The 9,399-nt window shown below is 44.5% G+C and overlaps 1 pseudogene; it reads right to left on the bottom strand.

Moving 5' to 3' along the window:
• Window positions 1–8,413, bottom strand: part of LOC116091012 — a 72,100-nt pseudogene extending 63,687 nt beyond the window's left edge.
• Between the last annotated feature and the right edge of the window lie 986 nt (window positions 8,414–9,399).

The following is a 9,399-nucleotide window of genomic DNA, read 5'->3' on the forward strand; positions in this document are numbered from 1 at the left end:
CTCTCTCTCTCTCTCTCTCTCTCTCTCACACACACACACACACACACACACACACACAAGGTCCAGGGTGAGACATTTGTTATCATCTGTGTATCGACACTTACACATACAACCTCAGTGCACAGCTTACTCTATAGTCTGCTCTGCATTGTACATGTCACTGGTTTCCACGATGTGTTCTGACACACATGTTCCATTTAAAGTACCATACCGTGTCATTTCACAGCCCTAAGAATCCTGTGTTCCACCTGTTCTCCCGCTCTGTCCCCTAACTTTCCGAAATCACTATCATTTAACTATCTCCATCCTATTTGTCTTTTCTGGACTGTCATAAAAGTCTTCTTTTGAGGAAAAAAAAATACACTTTGTCTTCTTTATAAGCGATACATGCAGGTGGACAACAAAAGATTCAGTTTGGGAGAGGAGAGAATCCGCCCTCCTTCGGTTGGTCGGCAGCTGACTGGTTCCACAGTCTGGGTGTGATGTCCATGGGAGAAACGAGGTGCTAGAGAGACAATTAGGTTAAAATGACCAGTAAACACCTGCAACAATAAGAAAGGCATTCCGGTGACAGGCCAGATCTGAATATGCAGATTCCAGAGCCCCTGCCCAGTGGGGACAGCTGAGAATGGATGAGCTCCCCAGGGGAGGAAGGAGCAGCGGGAGATAAGAGAGGCAGACCTTAGGGAATCGCTTCATTACAAATATTTATTAGGACTTGTGATGAGAGAGGCCCCACAGAGAGAGCAGACCTACGGGAAGGTGCAAACAAACAGAACCAAGATTTGGTCCTGGAAGGGAGAGAAAGAGCCCTTTAAGAAAGCCAAGTAAGTACACAAACAGGAGCCTTGGGGAGGGGTTCTGTGGGGGTGTGAAGAACAGAGCCAGACACAGAATTAACGAGGACTGGTCAGGAAAGAGGCCTACAAGTGTGATAGGTTGATTTATTCGTTGGTGCCCTGCATCTTATGGAGGTAAGACAGTGTTTGTACAATATCCTGTGGCTATCACACACCCAGCAGGCCCTGGCATAAGGCCTCAGTATTGGATTGGAGATGTTTGTAGAGCCCAAGCCTAGCCCACAGGAGACTCTGGGTTCAATCTCCAGCACCAAAAAGAAAAGTCTGTTGATTAATCAAAACCTGCCCATCAAATGTGACGTTTCTGCGGTGAATTAGGTGACCATTGATATCAAATAGAGTACAGGAAGGCTATAGAATTTCAGTTGTATCTTAAGAAAATCTCTTCCGTTTTTCAGAGGTTTTTGGATTTAAAACCATGTGAGTTCTGAGCTCCCCGCCCCACCCCCTTTCACATAGAACAGCATGGTCGTATTTTTATGCCTGGAATGAAGTCTTCACACTGCCACACACACTGAAGGTCCCCAAGTGGCTTCACACATGCCTTCTTCCTTTAAACTGGATTCTAGTTGGCTGAAATACAGATCTCAGATCTGATTGTCTCTGCTTATCATAGAGCGCAGTGGCTGGCACGCACAAGTGTCCCATTAGTGCCTGGCACTTGAAATGTCCCATAACTTTAGCTGCCCTGGCTTTGTTACAGTTTCCCATAAATGCACTGCATGGGATGGATCCCTGTCCCAGCTTGGCTCTTCCGGTAGCCCAAGCTCCCGGCCCTTGTCGCCCCGAGCTCCAGAATTACTTCTTTATTGATATGCAGCTGGCACATCCTATTTCTCTTCTTAAATCCAAACTCAATAACCATCTGTTTGTTCTGGCATTCCAGCACTAATTGCCATTCCTGATTTTGTTTGATATGTTTGACCTGGTATTTTGGAACTAACTCTTAATTGTGTTTTTATTTAATATGGAAAGCACACATAAAGCAAGTGCAGAGAGAGTGCTATATAAATGCAAATTTTGTCGTATTTCACTCCAGATCTCAGAGACTTCCCAAACTTGGTCCTGCTTTTGAGGGAGTTCCCCCTCTACAGGGCTTAGAGTGTCCTCTTCCCCTGTTCTTCAACAAAGTTTCCTCAGAGCTAGACTACTGAGAAGGAAGAACCCTACCCATCGTATGCCAAAACCACCAAAATTCCACTGAACATGGACAAAGCTTACACTGAGCTATGACTTTTTGTAAATCCTGCTTTTGTGAGCTGATTGAACATTTTACATGTAACCTTTACATTTAAGTATCATTTTGCCTATGATGGTGTTATTTCAAAGTTTAGGATTAAAAGGACTTTATTTTAAATCTCTCTCTCTCTCTCTCAATAAAATCAGCATTATAAAACTATACATTGATCAGGAGATAATCAGTACAATTTGTAAGGCTCTACCAAAACTTCTTAAGATAAAGTCTGGGAAACAAATGGCTCACTGGGGAAAATGATTGCCAAGCAAACATGAGGACCAGAGAACCTACAGAAACTTGACAGGATGAGAACCAACGTAAACCTGACAGGATGACTTACATCTGTTGTCCCAGCTCTCCCAAGGCAAGATGGGAGATGGAAACAGGAAGAACCCGGAAGTTCCAGCGCCAGCTAGCCTGGCTACACAGCAGATAACAAGAGACCTAACATCTGATATCTGAGGTTCTCTTCTGACCTTGAGCACACTGGGGCTCATCCTCACCTACATTGTGTTCTTACACAAAGCATCATAAGAGATACAAGTGCATCTGTCTTTCTAAAAGAGAGAGTAAAAAATTTCAAGGTAAGCTAGTCCACTTCATAAATACCTGAACCCTTTATTACAAGGATATTACAGATACTGTCAGAGCTAAGTAAAAGGTTAATATACTTAGTAACATAATAGCTCCCTGACTTGTGAATTGTTGCATTTGAGGCCACACTTGGCACCAACTCTCTACAGACAAGCTGGTCCCCACCACACATAAGTGCTTCCAATGTCCTGGGCCTGAATTTTGAACTTGTCATCCTAACCTGTTTCTCTGACCACATTCCACACAGCTCCCAAGACTCCCAGTTCTTTGATGTTCATTCTTTCCCCTTCTGCTTTCCTCTTCTCTAGGCTTGACCTCTGATTATCTTCCTAGCAGTGGCCTTGGCCTGCTCTCCATCTATCTATAACAGAATGAAAGAATGGATTTACTTTCTGTTCTTAGTCATTGATTTATCCCTGCTCTGTTCTGGAGCAGTCTAATAGGCTATACATGTCTGTAATGTGAACAGCATATCTGCTTCTCATCACTAGGGATAGAATATAGTTGTTCTTTCATGAATCTTTATATCTTTGATGGTTTCATAACATTCTTTGTATCCAGAGCTGATCATAAGAAATAACTACCATTCTCCATTTGGGGGCATGGCTGAGCCAATGAAATGCTACTGATACTATAGTGAAGTCCCTGTTGATGCTGGATATGAAAAGAGCTGCCGCATTAAGGAAGATATTGCTTGCTTTTGCTATTGCATATGCACATGTCACCACGAGACTGAACTGATCTTTTCTATCTGTGGCTTCCAACAGACACACTCTAAACCACAACTAGAGAAATAGACACAGCCATTACATGTGAGATGAAAATCCAATCTTTGTTCACTCTGAAGCAGAGACAGAGAGAGCAGTCACAGCAAGTGTCACCAAGAAATGGTGAAGGGGAGACGGGGTGCAGATGAAAGGGGTAACCACAGGGTCAGGCTCTGAGCAGTGAAGGTGAGAGCCTGCCTCAACCCAAAAGAGCAGCAGCAGACACATAAGCCGCAGCACCTGAAGCTCATCAAGAGAAGGGTGGGGCGGAGCATCTTCAACCCCCTGACACCAGAGGCTGAATCAGGAGGATTCAAGTTCAGGGCAGCCTGGAAGGTTTTGCAAAATTCTATCTCAAAACAGAATTCTCATGAAGGGCAGGAGCTGGGGAGAAGGCCCAGGAGTTAAAAGCATTTCTTGCTTTCCCAGAGGACCTGAAGTTAGTCCTTAGTACATATCAAGTATCTCACAGCCAGACAGATCCCATCTTCTGGCCTCCATAGGCACCTACCTGCACACCAATGCCATATACTCACACAGACAAATACACATGCATATAAATAATAAAAATAATAAATAGGTTTTTTTTAAAAAAAAAAGGCTGAGGATGTATCTGAGTACTAGAGCCCCCTCCAAAGGTCCTGGGTCCAATGCCTAGTGTTGAGGTAAGGTAGAGGGAGAGAAAAAGAAAGAACATGAAGTCAAGGGCAATGATCCGGGTAGTTATGAGGGGTGCTGTCAGAAGACAGAAGAGTAGATCGGGCAGTATGGGAATGGAGGCTGGGGGTGGGAGAGGTGGAATATGGGAACCACAGAAAGCACTCCTGTAGATGGTGAGAAGCAAATGATGTCATGCATACAGACTGCTTGGCCAAGGGCCTGGCACCAAGTAACCATTAAAGAAATGGCCATCAATATGTGTGAATTCCTCCTGTGTTTCTTTTTTAACTTTGTTTCATTTATTATTATGTGTACGGTGTGGTGGTCATGTGCATGGTGCATGTGTGCGGAGGTCAGAGAACAACTTGTGAACATGAACTCCTAGGAAATGAACTGCAAGTTAGCCTAGTAACCTAGTGTGCCAATGAAAGCCTGATTTAGGAGTAATAAAGAACTAAGTCTCAGTCAGACCACAGCCAATCATACACGCAGGTGGCCGAGGGCTCCAATAAGACCACCAGCCGTCTCCTCGGCTCCACCTCCCGGGCCATGTTTCTGTGATCTGTGCGGAAATACCTTCTGAACACGGTGCAGGAAGAAGTCTCTGAGCCTGTCTTGGTTCTGTGATGCTCAACTCTGAAATCACAAACACAAGGCAAAGAGCTACAGAGCTAGATTCGTTGTGGTTCTGTCTTTTAACACACCGGCCTGAAGCTGGGCATGAGACTGCCTTGAGACCGACAGCTAATTGGAAACTAATTCCTTCAAGTAACTGGGCTGTGTACCGTGTCCTCAGGGCGGCTTTCCTGAACTGCGCCTGCGCAGAAGTGCTTAACTACTAGTGTTTAACTGTGGAAAACACGATGCCCACGTCTTTGTCCCTGCTTCCCTTTGGATGAGTACAGCCACAGTGCCAGCACCTGAGTAACTTGTGTCTTCTAATCTTACGGAAAGTGTGCCTATTAAACTGAAGCCCACTTTGCCTCTTTGCTCTGACCTTTTGGGAAGTCAGAACTAAATCGGGATGCCTCTGAGCAACAAGGCAGTCCTTTTTGTTAATACAATTCACTAAAAATAGATTCTGCCTAGTGTGATCTCAATATTCCGAGTCTAGTAGACCAGACCGAGGGCCAGGAAACCACAACCCGCTAACAAATCCGGCCAGCTGCCGGTTTATTGCCCCATCAAAACGCTGCGGTGCATTTAACAAAAGAGCAAACTGGGACAGAAACTACGCGGGCCCCGCAAACCAAACATCTCTCTGTTTTGTTTTTGTGTTGCTGTTGTTGTTTTCAGATGGGATCTCATAGCCCAAGCTGGCCTGGAACTCACTGTAGCCAGGCTGATCTTCAAATTTTCAAGGCTCTTGCCTCCCTCTTGAGGACTGGGAACACTGGCTGCATCGCCAGGCCCCATTATCTGGCCCAGTACACATTTGCTTACACGGCTCTACACTTGTCTTCTAACATTGGGCTTTTGATTTTTACTGTTGTCTGTGTTTTGAAAGCAATCTAAACCCACTTTGAAGATAAACAATCTAATTTTAAATTGTTAATTTTAGAGAGGAGAGTCTTCTAACTGTGTGACGTGCACTCACGCACACATGTTCGTGCAGTCACACACACACTGGACACCTTTCCTTCTCTACACTGTATTTCAGTGTTAGGTCTTAGAGATTCCTCTTTTCAGATGAGGACATCAAAGTTGGTCTCCTTAAAACAGGCTGTGGTAGCACATGACTTCAATCCCAGCACTTGCGAGGCAGAGGTAAGTGGATCTTTGTGAGTTCAGGCCAGTCTGATCTACAGAATGAGTTTCAAGACAGCCAGGGCTACACAGAGAAACCTTGTCTTGAAAAACCATTTTAAGAAAAAAAAATGTTGTTTTCCTTAATAGAATGTGTTAAAATGCACAAATTCCCACTAATCGCTAAAAGAGGAAATGCTGGCAAAGAGAAGAAAGGTGGCTATGGAAGAGGCCAGGTTAGGTCGCCTGGAGGTCGTTTGTGACTGGTCCTACTCAACACCAAACGTGCCATGGCAGTTGTCACCATGACAGTAGTAAAAACTGCCTCTGCTTTTGTAGTGAAGCACACATGCAGATGATAATCGCTGTTCCACACTAACTGCCTGGACTTGTTTCTCTTCCCAAAGCTGAAGAATCGCCCTGCTGAAGCGCTTACATGTGGCTGGATGCGGAGCCGAGAAGCATCTTGATTTTCAAGGTGGCTGGTGTTTGGCTCACAGTAGCACAGCATGATTTTAGTTTTTCCTCTCCACTTTACTGCTATGGGATTTCCATGAAAACTACTAATGTAAGGCTATGCTTTAGATAAAAGTTACATGCTTTCCAAGATCAGCTTTTGATTAACAAACTAGTGTAGACCCTTAACCTAACAGACTCCCTAGTAACCCCTAACTAGTTAGAATCCCTAACTAGTAGCTATTAGTTGACCATCAAGGATATATCGTAAACTAGCATCCTGTTGGAACTGTACCATGGTCTTGGTCCCTCAGACTACAATCAATGCAAAAGACTTGGTTGAGCAAGAACAATGTGGGAAAATAGGTCCTGAGAAAGTAATTTAAGGGACTTCTGGCCTGAAGTTGGTGTGGGTCTGAAGCAACCTCATTTATACTTTTATCTTCTGGTTAATATTGTGTTTATCATTAAGAAAAAGAGCCATTGTTGTGCCGACTTTTTTTTTTTTTTTGAGACAGGGTTTCTCTGTGTAGCCCTGGCTGTCCTGGAACTCACTCTGTAGACCAGGCTGGCCTCGAACTCAGAAATCCACCTGCCTCTGCCTCCCAAGTGCTGGGATTAAAGGTATGTGCCACCATTGCCTGGCGTGCCGACTTCTTATGGGACTTTTCCCTCCTGTTTACCCTAAAGTGATTAATGTGTTGTATTTTCAAGTGATTCTTAAAGGGAACCATGAGGTTTTCTGTCTTGTAAAAACTAAAGCTACTGGCATGAAGTGTAAAGTCTGTAAAGTAGGTGTGCTTCTTCTTTGGAATGTAGGAGAATTTGAATCACTAACATCCTTTGCTGTGTTTTCCATGCACATAGGCAAAGCTGAGTTAGCAGACAGCCACAATCCTTTTTGCCACAGACTGCTCACATTTGGCAAGTGGCAGTGACATGGTCCGTCATTTTAAAACAATTGCCAAACAGCAAAGGGCACAAGCAGAGAGCATGTCAGAGTCTCAGCCATCCTTTCCAGCGCTGTCTATGGCATTTACAACATAGTATGCTGCCAGAAAAAAATCCAAATTCCCATGTCCCAAGGGAGCCATGACTTCAGGGCAGCAACGTTGACAGAGTCCAGAGGATCAGAGCCATTAGCTTTGGGCAGACTTTGATGTCACTTTAAATGGTTTCTTCCTCTAGTCTAATAGAATGGATGTGGCATTGTATTTATACAACCAAAGAGATCCACACACTTATAGTATAAACAAGAATCTTTGCACAAGTTCCGGTTATCAACAAGTCCGAGTTTCCTGGGGTGTCTTCCAAGCCAAGAATGGTTTGTTTCTCAGGCTTCCACCTGGAGAGCTAAAATAGCAATCTTGTTAATGAGAGCACAATAGGACTAACCGTGCTGTTTTGCAGTGTTTCCACAAGGCATACCTTTTAATTGCCTGGTGCTGGCAACTTAACAGACTGTAATGAATACATTGTTTCTCTCTCTCTCTCTTTTTTTTTTCCTTGCACTCAGCCTCTGAGTTTCTATGTACAGAGTGGAGAAAACCCTTATAAGATGCTGAGAAAGCATTTAGAAAAAGGAGTTTATTTTGACCCAGGAGGTATGTCCTCATAGTTTGCATTTAGATGTGTGTGTGTGTGTGTGTGTGTGTGTGTGTGTGTGAGAGAGAGAGAGAGAGAGAGAGACAGAGACAGAGACAGACAGAGACAGAGAGAGACAGAGACAGAGAGAGAGAGGAAGGGAGACAGAGAGAGGGGGACGATGAGAGGAGAGGGATTAGTCCCCATCTTCTTGGAGATGACGTTTGTTGGAGTGTCTGAAGCGTTTTCTGAATTTAAAAAAATGAGACTAATTCGGAAACCTAAATTAATTTAATCTGTTTACTTTTGTTTGATGCAGCAGCTGTAGAGACATACCCTATTTTGAAAATCTTCAGCTTCAAGGGTCTGCGCTTAAAAGAGAAGGATACGGGCCAAGGTGCCTTGCTTGGGTGAGGCAGGATATCGGTTTTCAATTTCCCGTTGTGGAAGTCTGGCATGACCCAAAAATGCTTTGACTCACACAAGGTAGATATCCCACACTTGCCCATCTCACCTTTTATTAAATGAGAGCTTGCCAGGCGAAGGATCGTGAAGGAAAGAAAGGAAATTATTATCCTGATTCTTTCCTCTCTCGCACTTTTTCATTAGGGGAAGATACTCCTGGGGTGAGGAGGAGAGCAGCTGAAAGATTCCTATTGGTCATGCTCCATTAGTGGTGACTGACACCCAGCAGACCACGCCCTCAGCGCCTCCCTAAAGCTCCGGAAGAGTTCCATAGCAGGAGCGGTCCTGTTTATGGTTAGAATCAGGTCCTCCTTTGGTGCTAATGATATGTCAGTCAGTCAGTACCCATGGATGAATGTTCCAGAACCTTCCTAGACAGCTCTGTCTCAGAAAAAGCAGGATAGACTGACAAAATCTTTACAAGAACACCATTTGAGTGTACACACAGACCAGTTTTCCAAAAACTCAGTAAGAGGTAAGCAGGTTCACCTGGTCTGTCTCCAAGTTAATCAAGAAACCAGGCAGGCTTGCCACAGGCGGATGGATGAGGAACAGACCAGGGCTGGGTTCAAAGAGAAAAAAGTAAAGTTGGCCTATCAGGGGATCAGATAACACAACTCACTCCTGACTTGATCTGGAAGAAAAAAAGGAACTACTTGAAATTAAGAAGAGGCATCCAGGCAGTGGTGGTGGATCCCAGCACCCAGGAGGCAAAAGCAAGCAGATCTCTGAGTTTAAGGCTAGCATGATCTACAGAGCAAGTTCCAGGATAGCCAGGGCTATCTATGTATCTCTATGTAATAGAGAAGCCTTTGAAAAACCAAGAAAGGAAGGAAGACAGAGACAGAGAGAGAGAGAGAGAGAGAGGAGAAAAAGAGAGAAAAGACAGACAGACAGACAGACAGACAGGCAGACAGGCACAAGAAGGCACAGAAGTTGTCCACAGACTGTCTTACCACCCAAGGCAGCTGGCAAAGAACCTCAGGCATCCATTTGCCTCTGCCCCCTCTGCCCCCTCTGCCCCCTCTGC

Source organism: Mastomys coucha, unplaced genomic scaffold, assembly GCF_008632895.1.
Source record: "Mastomys coucha isolate ucsf_1 unplaced genomic scaffold, UCSF_Mcou_1 pScaffold15, whole genome shotgun sequence".
Lineage (NCBI taxonomy): Eukaryota > Metazoa > Chordata > Mammalia > Rodentia > Muridae > Mastomys > Mastomys coucha.